The following is an 18512-nucleotide window of genomic DNA, read 5'->3' as shown; positions in this document are numbered from 1 at the left end:
TTTATTGAACAAATATTGTTTTGTGTGTGTGTGTGTGTGTGTGTGTGTGTATTTGTAGTTATTCAGTTGTTTTAGTTGTGTCTGGCTCTTAGTGACCCTATTTGAGGTCTTTTTTGCAAAGATATTGGACTGGTTTGCCATTTCTTTTTCCAGTTCATTTTACAGGTGAGGAAACTGGAGCAGACAGGATTAAGTGCTTCATTTTGTTGTTGTTGAGTTATTTTAGTTATGTTTGACTCTTCATGACCCCACCTGGATTTTTTCCTACAAAGATCCTGAAGTGCTTTGACATTGCCTTCTCTGGTTCGTTTTGTAGATAAGGAAACTGAACCAAACAAAGTTAAATAACTTGCTCAGGGTCTCATTGCTAGTAAGTATTTGAGTCTGAATTTGAACTCAAGTTTCTAGCACTTTATCTACTGTGCCATCTATCATGTTTTTCATCATATTTTTTATGTTTTATTATATTTATTTTATTGTTTGTCCTTCATTCTTGAAGAAGACCATGTCATCAGGGAAATGAAGCCATGACATGCATGTGATGTGAATTGGATTTGAATGAGGGGGTGCTGTGTAATGTTACCAGTTTAACTTTTTCCTCCAGAGTCATCTGGGTTGAGTGACTAGATATGAATTGGATGGCTGGAGATGGCCCTGAATGTGAGACTATCAGAGTTAAAGTTCAAAGTCACACAGCTAGTAAGTATCAAGTATCTGAGGTTGAATTTGAACTTCAATCCTCTTGACATCAGGACCAGTTCTCCATCCACTAATAGACTATAAAATCCCTGAGGGTAGAGGTCACATCTTACTCTTTTCAAAACATCTCAATGGCACCTCACAGACAGTAAATAATCAGTTGAAAACATGTTAATTGATTTATTGGACCTGACTAGGATTACTCTCTCTCCTGTTCCCCCCAATTTTGTCTTCTTCCTGTTTGTATTCAGCCCATAAAGACATCTCCTTTCTCAACAAAGTGACAGTTTGAGAGACAAACAAGGAGATGTGTGGGAACCAGTAGTGAGGTGAATGGCTTGGATGGAGGAGGGGAGTACCTTCCAGGTGTTTGAGAAGATGAAACTTTCATACTTCACAGTGACATTTGACAAGACCCTCTCCTCCTCAGCATGCTCTGGGAAGGTTTCGCAGTCATCAATGCTCCAGGTTCGTTGGGTGTAAATGCATCTGGGGGGGATGTATGTGCTTTTTGGCAAGTGTATTCAGGAGTCCTGAATCCTTCTGATTGACAGTGATAGATAGGCTTATCCAAAGTTCTTCGTGTTACCACACTGTGATTGGCTGGGTAGAACCATGGGAGAGTCAGGAAAATTCTTCTCTGTAGAGAGAAACAATTATAAAGCATTTTAAGAACAGCAAGCTGAATGCTTTTTCACAGCTGGTTGTTCTTGTTTATGACAAGTAATAATTGCCTCAGGTGCAAGAGAAAAAAAAAACACATTGCAAGTTTATTTTGAGAGGTAGCTCAGTGAACATGAATTGGGCTCTGGAGATAACTGGGTAATTGGGCACTGGAGCAGCTGGGCTCCTGGGGCCTCAGATAGAATGGATTCCAAGCTGGTGCAAGGTGCTGGGGGGTCTCTTGCAGATCTCCACATGATGACTAGGTTACCCTCTGGGTGACTGGGAGCACCCTCTGCCAGCTAAGTGGGTAAAAGAGAGAGGGTCAATTGACTTTCCATAGGAAAGAGACTTTGGTGGGTTTTGAGGTTCTTGAAACCAAGCTGAGACTCTAAGGCTACTAATATCAATAGTGATAGTAGCAGTAATTTATAGGTTTGTTTCTACAGCATTGTGAAGCACCTTACACAGGTTATTTCATTGGATCCTCACAATGATCCTGTGAGGTGTTATTGTTATTCTCATTTTATAGATTTACAAGAAGCTGAAGTTGAGAGGTTAGTGACTTGTCCAGCATCATACTCTCTAAGGCAGGATTTGAACACAGGTCTTTCAGAAGCTAACTTCAGCTTCCTGGCTACCAGAATGTACCTGGGCTAAGATGGAAAGAATACTCTGTGTGTGTGTGTGTGTGTGGTGGTCTCCATGTATAATACCAGGGTTGGGGGAGGCTTCTAAGCAGAGTCCTGCTGGTATTACTGCCAACCAAAAGGGAATTTGTCTAAGCTCATGATAGTTGCTAAGAGCTAGGTTAAGTAAAAAAGGTTTTGGTTTTTTTTTTAGAAGAGGAGATGGATTTACACTGAACCACCTACATTCTCTCAAACAGGTTTCCCTTGTGATCAATGGTGTACATCATTATCATGACTGGATATGTCATAGTATATGACCATGAAATAGACCATTCACCATTTAAAGTGAGATGGTCCCCAGGTAAGTTGAAGGTCTTGATTTTATTGTGACTCAATGAAATATTTCAAAATGCAGAATCACAGGGACTTCAGAGGTCATCACCTGACCAAGAATATCTTTTACAATACTACCAACAACTGATCATCCTGTCTCCCTTTGCAGACCCCCTAGTGAGAGGGAAGACATTCCACACTTGAGCATTTCTAATTATCAGGATGTTTCCCCCCCTTTTATCAAGTTTGAATCTTTTCTTTTTGCTCCTAGTTTCTCCTCCTGGGGCTAAGTAGAACAAATCTAGTCTCTTTTCGACCAGCCCTTCAGAGACTTATGTCTCTCCTTATATCTTCTCTGGGGACTAAACAACCTGAGCTTCTTTGTGTCCTAAAAATGACAACTATGAGGATTTCAGAGAGACATGAGAAGATTTGTGTGAATTGATGAAGAGTGAAACTAGTAGATGCAGAACAGTATACACAATGTTTACAGTAATGTAAAAGAAATTTACACTAAAAGACCACTGGATAGATTATGGATTTGTAGTGACCAATTTTGGTCCCAGAATGATGAAACACACCTTTCTTTTGGTAGGGAGTTGAGATACTTCTCACAAAGTCAGCTAACTATTAACTGGCGGTTAGTTTTTCAATACTGCTTTTCTTTGTTACAAAGGAGGATTCAGTGGGAGAGGGGCAGGGTATAACTTAGGAAATGACTTAGGAAACAGAAGACACCAATGAAATTTAAAAAATATATAATATTACTAATAATATGGCTGAATGAATAAGTTAGGAAGCAATTTAGTACATTGACTTTGAAGTCAGAGGAAGTGGGGATTTTCTGATTCCATATTTTCTGAAGGAAGTGACACTTAAAATGAGCCTTGAAAAAAGTCAGGGATTCCAAGTGATGTATTTTATTCGAGGCATTGAGGATAGCCTGTGTACCTACCTATTTCTTGTGCAACCTAGCTGCAAAGGTTTTTTTTTTAAATTAATTCATTTATTTTTCACATTACTACAATAGTTGCAAAGGGTTTTAGAAAGCAGGAGGACCCTTTATTTTTATTCAAAATGAAGATGACTAGATTAGATGTGCTATAAATATATCAATTTGTCTTTTGTATGGAAGATGAATTAGAGACAGAAAAGACTCAATGAAAGAATAGTTGGGAGGTTTTTGTTTGTTTCTATATTTTGTTTTTGTTTTCATTTTATAACAGATCAGTTAAAAGGTGAAAGGGTCAAACTAAGATGTGACTAGGAAAATAGAGAGGAAGGGGACAGATATGACTTATTATGAAACTGTATTTGATAAGATTTAGCAACTAATTGGCTATGGGGCGAGGAGGGGAGCAAGAAGACTCAAAGGATTTCTGTGAGACCAGAAACCTGGTGCCAGGAAGAATAAAGATGCTCTCAACAATTATATGGATATTGGGAAGAGAGAAGGTTTTTGGAGAAAAAAATAATGTATTCTATTTTAAACAGGAGTTTGAGATACCAAAGACATCAATTCAGAATTGTCCAATGGACAGTGGTGATTAAGAGACTGGCTGAAGCTCAGGAGGCAGATTGGGTCTGGTTATGTAGATCTTAGTCATCTACACAGAGCTGGAAGGTAGATCAGATGACCTCCAGGACTCCTCTCAGATCTAGATCATGATAATTTCCCTTTTGGAAAATGAATTCCAGAATTGCAAATGAACCCTTTTACTATAACTTTATTGAGATTTAAGTTGCTCAAGGAGTTTGGGGGGGATTATTTCTGATTTTTGAATTCCCTGAACCTTAGCAAAGCGACTGTTCCATGGGAAGTTCAATACATGTTGAATGAATTCAATCCTGCTCTGGTCTGGAGGATCTTTTACCATCCTGGTTCTCTTTTTCTGGATTCTTTGGATGTGTTCATTTTATTCCCCAAATGAATTGTCCAGAATCAAATACCATACTTTAGATATGATCTGACAAAGGCAAAGTATAACATAACAATCTACTACTCTGGATGGTTCTCTTAATTCCCTTAATTCAGCCTTAGAGCACAGTAATTTTTTGGTTGACATGTCACAGTGAGAGTATGCCATTAGAAGCCACTGAGTGACTGCAGTTAGGAAGAACTGAGTTCAAATGTGGCTTTAGACATTTGTTGATTTTTGTAAGGGACTGCTAGGTGATGCATTGAATAGAGCACTGGTCTTGCAGTCAGGAGCACTGGAGTTTGAATGCATCCTCAGACACACTAACTGTTTGACCTTGGGCAAGTCACTTAATCCTGGTTGTCACACATCCAGGGCCACTTACATTTGTCCTGATTCCTTATCAGTTCACTGAACCCAGGTGAGTCTGGAGGAGAAAGTAAGACTGGTGACTTAGCACAGCACTCCCTTTCTCAAATCCAATTCATGTGCTTGTCATGGCATCATCTTCCCTGGTGGCAAGGTCTTCAAGAATGAAGGACAATCATCATCATCATCATTATCATCATCATCATTAATTTTGTGACCTGAAGCAAATCACTTAACCTTTCTTTGCCATTAGGATGCAAACTGCTTGAGGGTAGGAACTTTCTTTTGCCAATTTTTTCCATATCCCTGGTGCTTAGTGCCCAGTGTCTAGCACATGTTAGGTCTTTGATATGTATTTATTGATTGATTGCTTCAGTTTCTCATCTGTAAAATGGGGATAATAATAGTACCTACCTTCAGTGTTGTTGGGAAAATATTTGTAAAGTGCTTTGTAAAACTGTTTTGTTTGTTGCTATTATATTATTTGTTTTGTTGTAAAGAATGGGGGATAGGGCATGGATCTGTGATTTTATTGGCACATGGAAATTTCAAGTGAAGAAACTTACTCAGCAATGTAGATTAGCATCTTTTCTGCTACTTAGAGTCTTAGGGAGAAACCTAGATCACTAAAAATATAACTGCCTTACCTAGGCTCCCATAGCCAACTAGTGACAGAGACAAGCCTTGAACCCACATCTTCCTGGCTTTGAAGCCAATTCTCTAGTGACTCTATTATGCTGTTTTTATCAGTGTAACACGGTAAACAAAAAAAAATCTCTGAAAATATTAGGCTGAAATAAGAAAAGTCTAGTGTCCAAGAACTAATTATTATGTTGTATTTTTCTCTTATCAGACAGATACATATATAGGATGGTATTTAATTCTGGAATTGGAAAGACAGATTTAAATTATACTACTGATATTTAAGAACCATTTATTTCTTGGGGAAATCATTTACCCTCTGCATCACAGAACCTAAGTACTTCACTTCCCTTTGTTTATGATTGAACACCACATACTTTTTCTATATTGAGTCCATAGTCCACTAAAACTCATAGAAAATCATTCAGGTTTTCACTGCTGAGCCACCTTGTCCCTGTGAAAGTGAATTTGTGAACCCAAATGTATAATTGGAAACTTAGCTCTATTAAATTCATCTTATTTCATCAGACTCAGCCTAAAATTCTTGTCTACCCAAATATCTTTGAAAACTATTTTGTCATTTAATATGTTAGCTAACTTTGTTAATTTTCCATCACTTGCAAATTTGACAAGTATGCCATTATCTATACTTTTATATGTCACTTGGTTAAAAAAAAAGCAACATATTGCCCAGTACAGGTTCTTGGAGAACTCTACAAAAGACTTCCATGAAAGTTGATATTGGAATATGAATGGCACATATGGCAAAGAAGTAACTCACAACTCCTGGTTTTTAAAATCCTTTTCTCTTGATGCTAGGGTGTGTAAGAAGTTTCCTTTAAGCATGGTGTAGTTTCTTTGTTAGGCTCTTTGTGTATTCATGAATCTACATTTAGTCTGCCCTTGGTATCCAATACAGAAACTGAGGTGCTGCTAGGATGCTGATAGGAAGACAGGAAAATACAAATTCTTTTTGAACCTTCAATGCATTAGAACCTTTAAAGAGTGCTGAGACTCAACTATGACCACATTGGGGAGGGAGGAGCCAAATCCTAGGGTTCTACCCCTCCTCAATTGATTCCTTCTCTAAGGTTTAGCTGAAACATTCTTTTCAAATCTGAATTACGAATTAACCTTTTAATAATACAGACTAGGAATTAGTCAGAAATCAAAGTCAAGAACACAGGTCTATATTTTCTAGACATTTTGCTTTCTTTTTAGAAAATTGAAATTTTTGCCATTCTTCAATACATCTCCATGATCATTTATAGATCAATCACACCTGCCAACTCATTCATTACTCAATGATATAGTTCCTCAGGTTCTGGTGATTTTAGCTTACAAAAGATTGCTATGTGTTCGCATTATATATCTTCCCTTGTATCTCAACTCTATTAGCTATTTTTGTTTTGTTCTATCCAGCCCAGGAATCATTCTCTTTGGAAAAGACAAGAGATGAGTAGTTTTCCATTTTCTCCTTTCCTATCATTGTTCTATCCATCCCAGGGATTTACTCTACTCTTTTCTTGATCCTGTTCTTACAGCTAAAAGCCCTCTGTGGTTGTACTTAATTTTTCTTGCTAATCTCAACTCATTCCAAGTCATATAATTTTCTGACCATACCATTATACACTTATAAAAATTCTTTTTCTATAATCAACCTTTGTTTTCATTTTCTGTGCATATCTAAGAAAATAAAAATCTAAGCTGATTACTATGTCTTGATAGTGATTGCTTTTAGACAAAACTATTTCCTTTTTCCTCCTCATTAGAATATGTTTCTCTTTGTATCATTTAAGAATTTTACTTTATTTTATTTTAAGGCCTTCCTATCCTTCCTGGGTTGATTTTCCCTGCATAATTTTAGTCCATAGAATCTTTCCTATATTTTTGAATACTTTGAAATCTATTTTTCTAAAATCTAGGGCACCTCTAAAATAATGCCCAGTTTTCTCTTCCAGTCTTTTGTCACAAATTCAAAGATAGTTATCACTAGGTCACTACCTTCCAAGTTTCCCATTATTTTTGCCCCATTGAACCAGTTCCTATATATTTATGAGAATTAGACCCAGAATTAAAGTTCCCTTCGTGGATTTTCCCACTTAAAAAAATGGTCACTAAGGAACTGTTAGCTGTTTAGATATATAGAGAATTCCAGTCTGAATTATAGAATCCCATTTCCCCCTACTTTGACACTATATCTCTTTGCCAGTGTTGTTAGTGTTAAAAGACTTTTAAAAGTCTTTTGATGATAATATTCATTCTATTTTTTTCTCTGTTGACTTTCACCCACTTGCCCTCCATAATGTTCCTCCTCCCCAACCTCTGATTCCTGGATTTCTTCTCCTGAATAGAAACTCAACATAAAATGGTACTTTGCTCCCTCTTTTGCTTACCTAGTTTCTTTTTTTTTAAGGTTTTTGCAAGGCAAATGGGGTTAAGTGGCTTGCCCAAGGCCACACAGCTAGGTAATTATTAAGTGTCTGAGACCCAATTTGAACCCAGGTACTCCTCACTCCAGGGCCGGTGCTTTATCCACTACCCACCTAGCTGCCCCGACTTGCCTAGTTTCTTTTGAGTAAAATATACTCTTCCAAAGACATATAATTTTACTCTTGAGCCTTGTCCTGCCATACTGAGGGATAGAATCATGGACTAGACCTGGGATTTCAATGGTATTGGCACCTGAGTGAAAATCTTCCTCAGTCAATCCAGGTTGGTATCTTCTTTGCATCTTGCTGTGTCTTAGAGACTTTTCTGGAGTACTGAGAGGTTAAGTCACTGACCAAGTGTCACATAACCATTGTGTCAGAGGCAGGATTAGAATCCAGGTCTTCTTGGTTCTAATGCCAGATCTCTATCAATTACTTCATAATACCTTTCTTAGTGCTCCTTAAGAAGTTAAATTCATGATACTTCAGGGGTGGAGCCAAGATGGTGACAAGAGCGGATTGTGTCTTAGGGTCTCTCTCATAAATCTTTGAAACTAAGGACTTTAACTAAATTTTCAAAAGACAGAACCCACAGAGGGACCCAGTGAGGCAGTTCTCCAACTCAAGGTAACCTGGAAAAGAGCAGAAAGGCTCTGCTCCCCCGGGTTGGGGGGTGGCCCACCAGAGGGGTGGCCCGCCACAGGAAAAGAACTTCAGCCTCCCTGAGGCAGCCCCAGGGAACTGGTAGCTGCGGCTCACAGCAGCCAGGGAGTTTCCTGAGCTATGCCCCGGGGAGCACTGGGTACAACTTGGGGGAACAGGGAGGGGACCTCTGCCAGAGAGAAATCCAGCCCTCAGGGCACACAGCTAGCAGCTTGGCCACTGCATTCCAGATCCAGGAAACACAAGCAGGCAGGGCCAGTAAGCAGGAGCCCCCAGGGCATGAGCCCATTGAGCTGAGGGAGGGGAGTGAAGAGAGGGGGGGACTACAGAGCTCTGTCCTCTGCCCCTAGAACAGGACTCTGGGGCTCTGACCACATTCAGATCCTGACTGCAGTCCAGGCCCCCCCCCACCATAGAACTGCAGGGCCCCCCCACCTCAGCCCTGTAGTGGGGGGGGGGGCGCATATGTTCATTCACAGACCAGGAGGGAGGACAGAGCCTCACACACTGAGACCCTTGTGGGAGTGTCCCAAAAGCTCAGGAAGCATGCCCAAAACAGGCTAAGGCTGGGAAAATGAGCAAGCAGAGAAAAAAGAGTAACACCATTGAGAAATACATTACCTATGATCCCAAGAAGGATCAATATACTCAGTCTGAAGATGGGGAAACCCAATCTCCTGCATCTAAAAACTCCAAGAAAAACAGAAATTGGGCTCAGGCTATGACAGAGCTCAAAAAAGACTTTGAAAATCAAATGAGGGAGTTAGAAGAAAAACTGGGAAAAGAAATGAGAGAGATGCAGGAAAAACATGAAAATGAAGTCAGCAGCCTAGTTAAGGAAATCCAAAAAAATGCTGAAGAAAATAGCATACTAAAAACCAGCTTAGGTCAAATGGATAAAACAGTTCAAAAAGTTATTGAGGAGAAGAATACTTTAAAAAGCAAAATTGGCCAGATGGAAAAAGAGATAAGAAAACTCTCTGAGGAAAACAAATCCTTTAGACAAAGAATAGAACTCAGGAAGATTGATGAATTTAGGAGAAATCAGGACTCATTACTTCAAAACCAAAAAATGAAAAATTAGAAGAAAATGGGAAACATCTCATTCAAAAAAACAACTGATATGGAAAACAGATTTAGGAAAGATAATTTAAAATTATTGGAATACCTGAAAGTCATGATCAGGAAAAGAGCCTTGATATCATTTTCAAAGAATTACTACAGGAAAATTGCCCTGATATCCTAGAAGCAGAGGGCAAAATAGAAATGGAGAGAATCCACTGATCTCCCCAAGATCCAAAAAAACACCTCCCAGGAATATTATAGCCAAATTCCAGAACTCCCAAGTCAAAGAGAAAATATTACAAGCAGCCAGAAGGACACAATTCAAATATCATGGAGCTGCAGTCAGGATCACACAGGACTTAGCAGCAACTACATTAAAAGCTCACAGGGCTTGGAATATAATATATCAGAAGGCAAAAGAGCTTAGAATGCAACTGAGAATCAACTACCCAGCAAAACTGAATGTCCTCTTCCAGGGAAAAAGATGGACTTTTAGTGAACCAGGGGAATTTCAAATGTTCCTGTTGGAATGGCCAGAGCTGAACAGAAGGTTTGATCTTCAAATACAGGACTCAGGTGAAGCATAGGGATTGGAGGAGAGGGGGAAAATATGAGGGACTTAATGATGATGAACTGTATGTATTCCTGCATAGAAAAATGACACTGATAATACTCATATGAACCTTCTCAGTTAATAGAGCAGGTAGAAGGAGCTTTTATAGTTGAAGCACAGGAGAAAGCTGAATTTGAAGATAAAATATGGTGTAAAAATGGAGTCAATAGAAAAAAGGGAAATGTAATGGGAGAAAGAAAAAGGAGAGGGGGAATAGGCCAAGATATTTCATATAATAAAATTTTTCTTTATTACAATGAGCTATTGCAATGATATGGAAGGGGGGAAGGCAAGGGGGAATGAGGGAATCTTCGCTCTCATCAGAGGTGGCTAGGAGAGCAAAGAGCATATATACTCAATGGGGTATAGACATCTGGAGTAAGAAGAAAAGCGGGGCTACAGGGGGAAGGGGGGGATGTGAGTGATGGAGGAGAGGATGGACCATGGGGGGAGAGTGGTCAGATATAACACAATTTCTTTTTTACCTCTCACAAGGGACTGGGATTGGATAGCCTCTTCAGGACCATAGGGCCCGGTGGATGCTGGGTAAGGGGTGGTATGTGGGCTCAGGGCCTCATGGCCCCAGGGCCTGGGATCTCTCTGCTGTGCCACTCAGCTACCCTACAGCAGAGTCAGAGTGAAAGGAGAGAGAAAATACAGTTTATAGTAGTAGAGAAATACGAAAGGAGGGAGTTGTGATCAGCAATGGCAACGTTGGAAAAATATGGAAGTAACTTTTGTGATGGACTTATCATAAAGAATGTGATCCACCTGCAACAGAGTTGGTGGTGTTGGAACAAAGACTGAAGCACATTTTTTATTATTATTATTTTTGGGGGGGGTGCAGGGCTAATGGGGCTGGGTGGCCTGCCTGGTGCCACATAGCAGGGTGATCGTTGGGTATCTGAGGTGGGATTTGGACCCGGGTGCTCCTGGCTCAAAGGCCAATGCTCTGTCCGCCACCCAGCCACCCCTACTATTATTACTATTTTATTTTATTTTGGGTCTTTTTTTTCCTCTCTTTTTTTTGGTTTTTGCAGGGCAGTGGGGTTTAAGTGGCTTGCATGTCACACAACTGGGTGATTGTTGGGTGTATGGGGCCGGATATGGGCTCAGTTGCTCCTGGCTGCAGGGCTGATGCTCCATCCATTGCACTACCTGGCCATACCTACAATTATTACTAGTATTTTTTAAATTTTAATTTTTTTCTCTCCCCTTTACTTTATCGCTCAAGTGAGTCTATACTTTTTTTGGGGAGGGGGTATTTTGTTTACTCTTAAACACGAATATTTTATTAATGTATAAAAAAATTATTTGTAAAAAAATGTGCATACTCTTTGATCCAGCATACCACTCCTCAGTCTATATCCTGAAGAGATGATGAAAAAGGGTAAAAATATCACTTGTGCAAAAATATTCATAGCAGCCCTGTTTGTGGTGGCAAAGAATTGGAAATCAAGTAAATATCCTTCAATTGGGGAATGGCTTAGCAAACTGTGGTATATGTATGGAACACTATTGTTCTATTAGAAACCAGGAGGGATGGGAATTCAGGGAAGCCTGGAGGGATTTGCATGAACTGATGCTGAGTGAGATGAGCAGAACCAGAAAAACACTATACACCCAAACAGCAACATGGGGGCAATGATCAACCTTGATGGACTCACTAATTCCATCAGTGCAACAATCAGGGAAAATTTGGGGCTGTTTGCAATGGAGAATACCATCTGTATCCAGAGAAAGAACTGTGGAGTTTGAAGAAAGACCCAGGACTATTACCTTAAATTTAGAAAAAAAAACCCTGATATCTTATTATCTGATCTTGCTATCTCTTATACTTTGTTTCTTCCTTAAGGATATCATTTCTCTCTCATCACACTCAATTTGGATCAATGTTTACCACGAAAACAATGTAAAGACTGACAAACTGCCTTCTGTGGGGGTGGGGGGGGGAGGGAAGTAAGATTGGGGGAATAATTGTAAAACTCAAAATAAATAAAATCTTCAATTAAAAAAAAGAAGTTAAATTCACTTCCTTACATTGGAATCTTTAACTTGGCTTGCTTATAGCCCATATTTTGTACATTGTTTTATAATTGCCAAAATTGTTTGTAATTTCCTTCTTCAACTCATTTTACAGATGAGGAAACTGAGGCAAACAGGATTAAATAACTTGCCCAGGGTCATATATATGTCTAATTAGTGACTAAGACCAGATTTGGACTCAAGAGAATGAATCTTTCCGACTCTAGTTCTGGCACTCTATCAACTGTGCCACCTACCTGCCCCATACTTTGTACATTTTTGTATAAGCATCTAAGGACATGGGTTTTACTCCTTCTGCATTTTATCTTCTTTATCTCTACTACTAGTCTTCTTGGTAAATAGCAATTGTTTCTGTTCTGACCAGAAACTCTGAGGGTCTTTCCCTCCTGGACTGATTTTTTTCTAGACCATGTTTTGCCTTAACTCTTACTTAGCTTTTCATTACTGAATGAATGTTGCCTCAGACAAACTGAGACCTGAGAAATACATTAACTTAAAGAGGTCAAACTCTTCTACTGCATTTGGGGTCATTATGTCTTGAACTGGGTCTTGTTATTGAGCTCCAGTATCTGGAGGAGAGAGTGAGACACAGCCTTGCCTCACTTAAATCCAATTTACTCACAGGTCAAGACACTACCCTCTTGATGTCTGTCCTTGGCCTTCAAGAAGGAACTATGGAAAGCTAGGCTTCTTACATAGTAGATATGCTTTATAGTAACTAATTAGGTGAATTTAAATACGTTTTCTTTCACTTCCTTTTTAAAAACATTATTAAAATTTATTTTTCAAATTGCATGCATTTCCATGATCATTTTTTGCATGGTTTTAAGTTTTACATTTTTCTTCCTTCCTCCTTTCCCTCCCTTCTCCCCCTGACTGAAAGCAATCTAATATAGACGATACATGTAAAGAAAAATCAAATTAAAAGAAAAAAATGGAGAGAAAAAAACCCATAATACATAAGAAAACTTTTAAAAATTGAAGATAGTAAGCTTTGATCTGCATTTACTCTCCACAGTTCTTTCTCTGGATGTGGATAGTAGTTTCCATCACAAATTTTTTAGAATTGTCTTTGATTATTGTACTGCTGAAGTGAACAAGTGCATCATAGCTGAACATCATGCTATTAGTGTGTATAATGTTCTTCTGGTTCTGCTCACTTCACTCAGCATCAGTTCATGCAAGTCTTTCCAGGCTATTCTGAAGTGCTATCCCTCATGATTTCTTATAGAAAATTCATATATTACAATTTGTTCAGTCATTTCCTGATTGTTGGGGATCCTCTTAATTTCCAATTCTTTGCCATTGTGAAAAGAGCTGCTACATATATTTTTGTACACATGGGTTGTTTAAACTTTTTAGTGATCTCTTTGGGATACAGACCTAATAGTGGTATTGCTGGATCAAAGGGTATGCATAGTTTTATTGACCTTTGGGTATAATTCCAAATTGTTCTCCAGAAAGGTTAGATCAATCCACAATTCCATCAACGATGCATTAATATCCCAGTTTTTCCACATCCCCTCCAACATTGATCATTTTTCTTTTAAGGCAAATTGATCAATCTGGTAGGTGTGAGGTTTTACCTCTTTTTTTAAAAAGTCCTTTTGATTTGATTTGCAAACCCTAGGCAGCTGACCCTTTTAAACATATGACTTTTATTACTGTTGGAGAGAATCATGACTGGAAGCTCCAAGTTTGAATTCAGAGTAATGTTAGGTTCATTTAGTATCTGGTCATGACCTTTTTGTTCTTTAGTTTTTAATTCATACTAATACAATATAAATCTCATTTTCAAATACCATCTTTTTAAACAACTGTCTAGACTAAGCACATAACTTTTTCATGAAAATGGTTGGTTATTTATACCTCTCATACCTGCACTTATGAAACTGATTATAAATTTTTTTAACCCAAATATAGAACTTCACATTTAGCCCTATTAAATTTAATCTTGTAAAATCTGTCCCATTGTTCTAGACTTTAGATTCATGGTAGCCACAAATCTGATAAACCTGACATTTATTCTCTTCTCCAAGTAACTGATAAAATTATCAAGACCAGAGGGGTACCTTCTGGGATCTGGAAGTCCTGCTGCTGCTTAGGTGGCAGGACCATTCATGAATCTTTAAACTGCATTTGCCTTAGGTGGCAAACATCAAACCATAAATTTGAGCTACCTCAAAATGAAATGAGGGTATGAATGAGGAAACCAGTGATATTACCCCCAAATTCAAACTCCTTAAACTAAAGCATCCCAAACAAAATGGTCCTCTAAACTATCAGTATATACACCCTAGAATAGTGAGAGTGTGTGGGGGGGTAGATAGACATACACACACATCAGAGAGAGAGAGAGAGAGAGAGAGAGTCACTTAGATGAGTCAGAGACATACAGAGACAGAGAGGAGACAGTGACAGAGAGAGACAGGCAGAGAGAAACAGACAGAGACAAAGACACACACACACACACAGAGAAATAGGAGTGATGCATTGGTGGGGAGCAGAGAAATGAGAAGCGTGGTTTAGTAGAAAGTCCAAATGTGAAGTTGTACTTAACCCTCTGTGGGCTTTAGTTTTCTTATCTGGCAAATGAGAGTGTTGGATCTCTAAGAACTCACTTTCTACCTTTAAAGGCATTGATTCTATTTGTTTACAATGTAACAATCACTTCTTTTGGAAAAGAACCCCTTTGTCAACAATACTTAAACAAACATTTTAAAGTGCTTACTATGTGCATTGTTAGACACAATGGAGGGAGGCTGAAAAGGTTGACAAGTTTTCTGTTCACAGGGAGCTGACAATGTAACATAAAAATAAGAAAAATACACAATCAATCAATGATTAAGTATTTATCAACTGACTACTTTTTGTCAGGTGGTATCCTGGAACAAAATGGATTATTCCCTGCCTTCAAGAGGCATATTAACATAGAAAACATATACATGATGTGTTCAAAATAAGTGAGATAATTTTATATATATTTAACTATAATATCAAATGATGGATATACAGTTCATTAAGAGTGATATGAACCAAGTATTACACAAGGTCTGAGGCAGGAAAGATAGTCATTGCCTGAGGAAATGAGGTTTCATGGGGGTAGTATCTGCTTGGCAGCCTTTGCATGGAAAAGAGCCTTAAGCTGATAGGTTGGGGCAGCTTGAACGTGGTGAGCAGTTGATTTGAAAGTTATTAAAAAAAACACCAGGGAAAAAATCTAGCTCTTTTGTTTCCATTGACAATTATTATATCACAATCATTTCCTTTCTCAGTACAGTGTAAAAAGATGCATTGGTCACTTATTTTATTTTCTAATAGATGACAATGTGACCGTGATTTGCTACTTCAGTGATAAATTAATATCAAAAAGTCTGCGAGATAAAATTCCAGTGTATCTTTCAGGCTAAATCCTTATTCCCTTGATCCTCACTAGCTTTATCCAACTGTCAGAAAATGTCTAATTCAACCTTTAATTTGTTAGTGGTCCTAGTGGATGGGTATGACTGTATCCTAAAATTGTAATAGCTATTACTGCCAAGTTGCTAAATGGTAATTAGGCTATGACTAGATGTGCTAGATGTGCCCCTTTAAGGTAATTGATTTGCTTTAAATAAGCTTCAGACTGGTAAGTAATTTCTAAGAGACTTTAATATGATGAAACTGGGCATTTTTTTGGTAGGCTCAGGGTCAAATGATTTGGCTTCTATCCTATTGAATTAGTTCTAAGACCTTTGACAAATCACTCTAGGTCTCAGTATTCTCATCTGTCAAATGGGGCTAATAATATTTGTCATATAAACTTTACAGGAATGTTGAAAGGGTCAAATCTGAGCTTAGGAGTTAAAACTGGAAGAGACCTTTGAAATTATCTGATCCTGGGGCAACTAGGTGGCACAGTGGATAGAGAACCGGCCCTGGAGTCAGGAGGATCTGAGTTCAAATCCTACCTCAGACACTTCATAATTGCCTAGCTGTGTGACCTTGGGCAAGTCACTTAACCCCCATTGCCTTATGAAAGAGAGAGAGAGAGATTATTTGGTCCAATGCCTTCATTTCATAAATGAGAAAAACTGAAGCCTGAGTGATTCACCCAAAGTCCCAGAAGTAGTAAGTAGCTATGGAAGCAGTGAGTAACAGGAGAGTCATGACTGAAATGCAGGTCCTAAATCCAAATTTAGTGGGAAATATTCTTCAGACTGAAACTCTGAAAATTTATATTATACAATTATAATTATACAATTTCACAACTATAATCTTCATAAGGCTTAGAACTGGAAAGGATCTTAGAAATTAGATGAGGAAACTGATTCCTGGTAAAATTAAATCACTTGCCTTTTATAATTTTGAAACTGTATTTGACTAATTCAACCATGCTTCATCTTCTACCTTCAAATTTCTTGTCTTTCTTGTCCTACTGCTGTATGTGTTCTGTTAGTCTTTTTGACAAATGGGGTTAAGTAGCTTGCCCAAGGCCACACAGATAGGTAATTATGAAGTGTCTGAGGTCAGATTTGAACTCAGGAACTCCTAACTCCAAGGCCGGTGCTCTATCCATTGTGCCACCTAGGTGCCCCCTTCTCTTGTCCTTTTATCCTTTTTTTCCCAATGATTTTGTTCATAGAAATGTAGTGGCTGGGTTGTCTGTTTCCTTCACTTTCATTATATGATCATCCCAGCTCCTCTTCCAAGCATTCATGTCATTGAAGATATCTTTTATTATATAATCGAAAACAAGAAGATTTTTCAAGTAAGTGGCATTTTATCACAACTCTGACTTTTCCCAGAGATGGTACTGGAGGGAATATTTGTGTTTGACCATACATCTAGTGTTTGAGGCAGCTAGGTAGTAAATGTAGCAGAGAGAATACTGTAGTTAAAGTCAGGAAGACTTGAGTTCAAATTTCATCTTAGATGCCAATTAGATAAAGCAGCTAAATGGTGTAGTAGATAGAATGTTAGACCAGGAGGCAGGAAAAATTGAATTCAAATCAAGCCTTAAACACTTAGCAGTTGTGTGACCCTGGGCAAGTCACTTAATCTCTTTATGCTTTGTTCCTCAGCTGTAAAATGGGAATAATAATAGCATCTGTCCATAGGGTTGGTTGTGAAGCTAAAATGAGACAATTTTTGCAAACCATAAATGTTTGGTATTATTGTTGTTGTTATTGCTATCACTAATTGTATGAGCCACTTAACCTTTCTCAGCTTCAGTTTCCTTACTAGATTTCTTACTAGGTTGCTGTCAGAATAAAATGAGAAAAAACATGTAAAGCATAAATATATAAAATTAACTGTCATTACTTTCAGTTTGACTTTTGAACTATATCTTTCATATACTTGGAGAGGATCATTTGTTCATTATTTAGAATCCTTTATTATGTACAAAAACCTTAAAATAGTAGTAGTTCTTTTCAAATTGTTCCTAATGAATAAAATTGTCAACCTTCTGTCTTCTAAATCCCACATCTTTCTTCATCCATAATATCTCTTTGATTACAGTCATGGATGGAGACCTATCTATAAAAGTCAGCTAGTGCAAAAGAGGAAAACCAGAGTTCAAATCTGACCTAATTGTGTGATCCTGGGTAAGTTTCTCTCCATGTTCCTTAATTTTCTCAACTATAAAATGGGGAATAATAACAGCACCTACTTCCAGGGTTGTTGTGGAATTCAATTGGACTATATTTTATTGTATTGTATTTTTATTTTCTTTATTTTTCCAAATACATGCAAAGATAATTTTCAGCAGTTATCCTTTCACAAGCTTCTGAGTTCCACATTTTTCTACCATCTTCCTTCCCTCCCCCTTCCCATGGCAGGGAACAATGTAGTAAAAGTTATACAGGTATAATCTTGTTTAACATATTTCTATATTAGTCATTTTTTGAAAGAAGAATTAGAACAGACAAAAAAATTCATGAGAAAGAAAAGAAAAAACATAAAAAGATGTTTTAAAAAGGGGACATAGTATGTTTTGCTCTGCATTCAGACTCCATGGTTTTCCTCTGGAATGTCTATTACATATCTCTCAGGGTAGTCTTTGATCTCTGAACTTCTGAGAGGAACCGTGTCCATCATAGCTGAAAAATGATATAATGTTTTCAAGGCACAATGCTGATACTTTAAAAAATATTTATTCCTTTTCTTGTAAAATGAAGCAATGTGTTCCTTGTGGATTAATGTTCCTGTTCTAATTTTTTTGGTAGGTATCAAATCACTTTCTTTTGTAGTTGAATCTTTCTATATTTCATTTTTCAGTAGTTAAGGAACTGACTATAAACACATATAAAGTCTTTAGGAGTTTATGTTCTGTGGGCTGTGAACATTTATTATATTACCTAAAGAGAGTTTGATGGTCAGAGAAACATAGCATGGTTCTCTAAAAATGTGTGTAGTCATCCAGAAATTCCCTCATCAGGTGGGATCCTGGGTC

At 38.0% G+C, this 18512-nt stretch overlaps 2 long non-coding RNA genes across 3 annotated transcripts in view; one reads left to right on the top strand and one right to left on the bottom strand.

The window, feature by feature from the left end:
* Positions 1-859: 859 nt before the first annotated feature.
* LOC141503102 (uncharacterized) lies at positions 860-8047 on the bottom strand. Its single transcript, XR_012472761.1, has 2 exons — positions 7943-8047; positions 860-1339 (listed from the first exon to the last, which is right to left on the bottom strand). It is a non-coding gene; the product is annotated as an uncharacterized LOC141503102 (long non-coding RNA).
* Positions 8048-8192: 145 nt separating this feature from the next.
* Positions 8193-18512, top strand: part of LOC141497030 (uncharacterized) — a 180316-nt gene continuing 169996 nt past the window's right edge. For both annotated transcript variants that reach the window (XR_012471217.1, XR_012471216.1), the window contains exons 1-2: positions 8193-8316; positions 17579-17664. This is a non-coding gene — a long non-coding RNA (uncharacterized LOC141497030). The remainder of the gene's footprint in view (positions 8317-17578; positions 17665-18512) is intronic.

Source organism: Macrotis lagotis, chromosome X (assembly GCF_037893015.1).
Source record: "Macrotis lagotis isolate mMagLag1 chromosome X, bilby.v1.9.chrom.fasta, whole genome shotgun sequence".
Lineage (NCBI taxonomy): Eukaryota > Metazoa > Chordata > Mammalia > Peramelemorphia > Peramelidae > Macrotis > Macrotis lagotis.
This window is presented reverse-complemented; position numbering and strand designations above follow the sequence as displayed.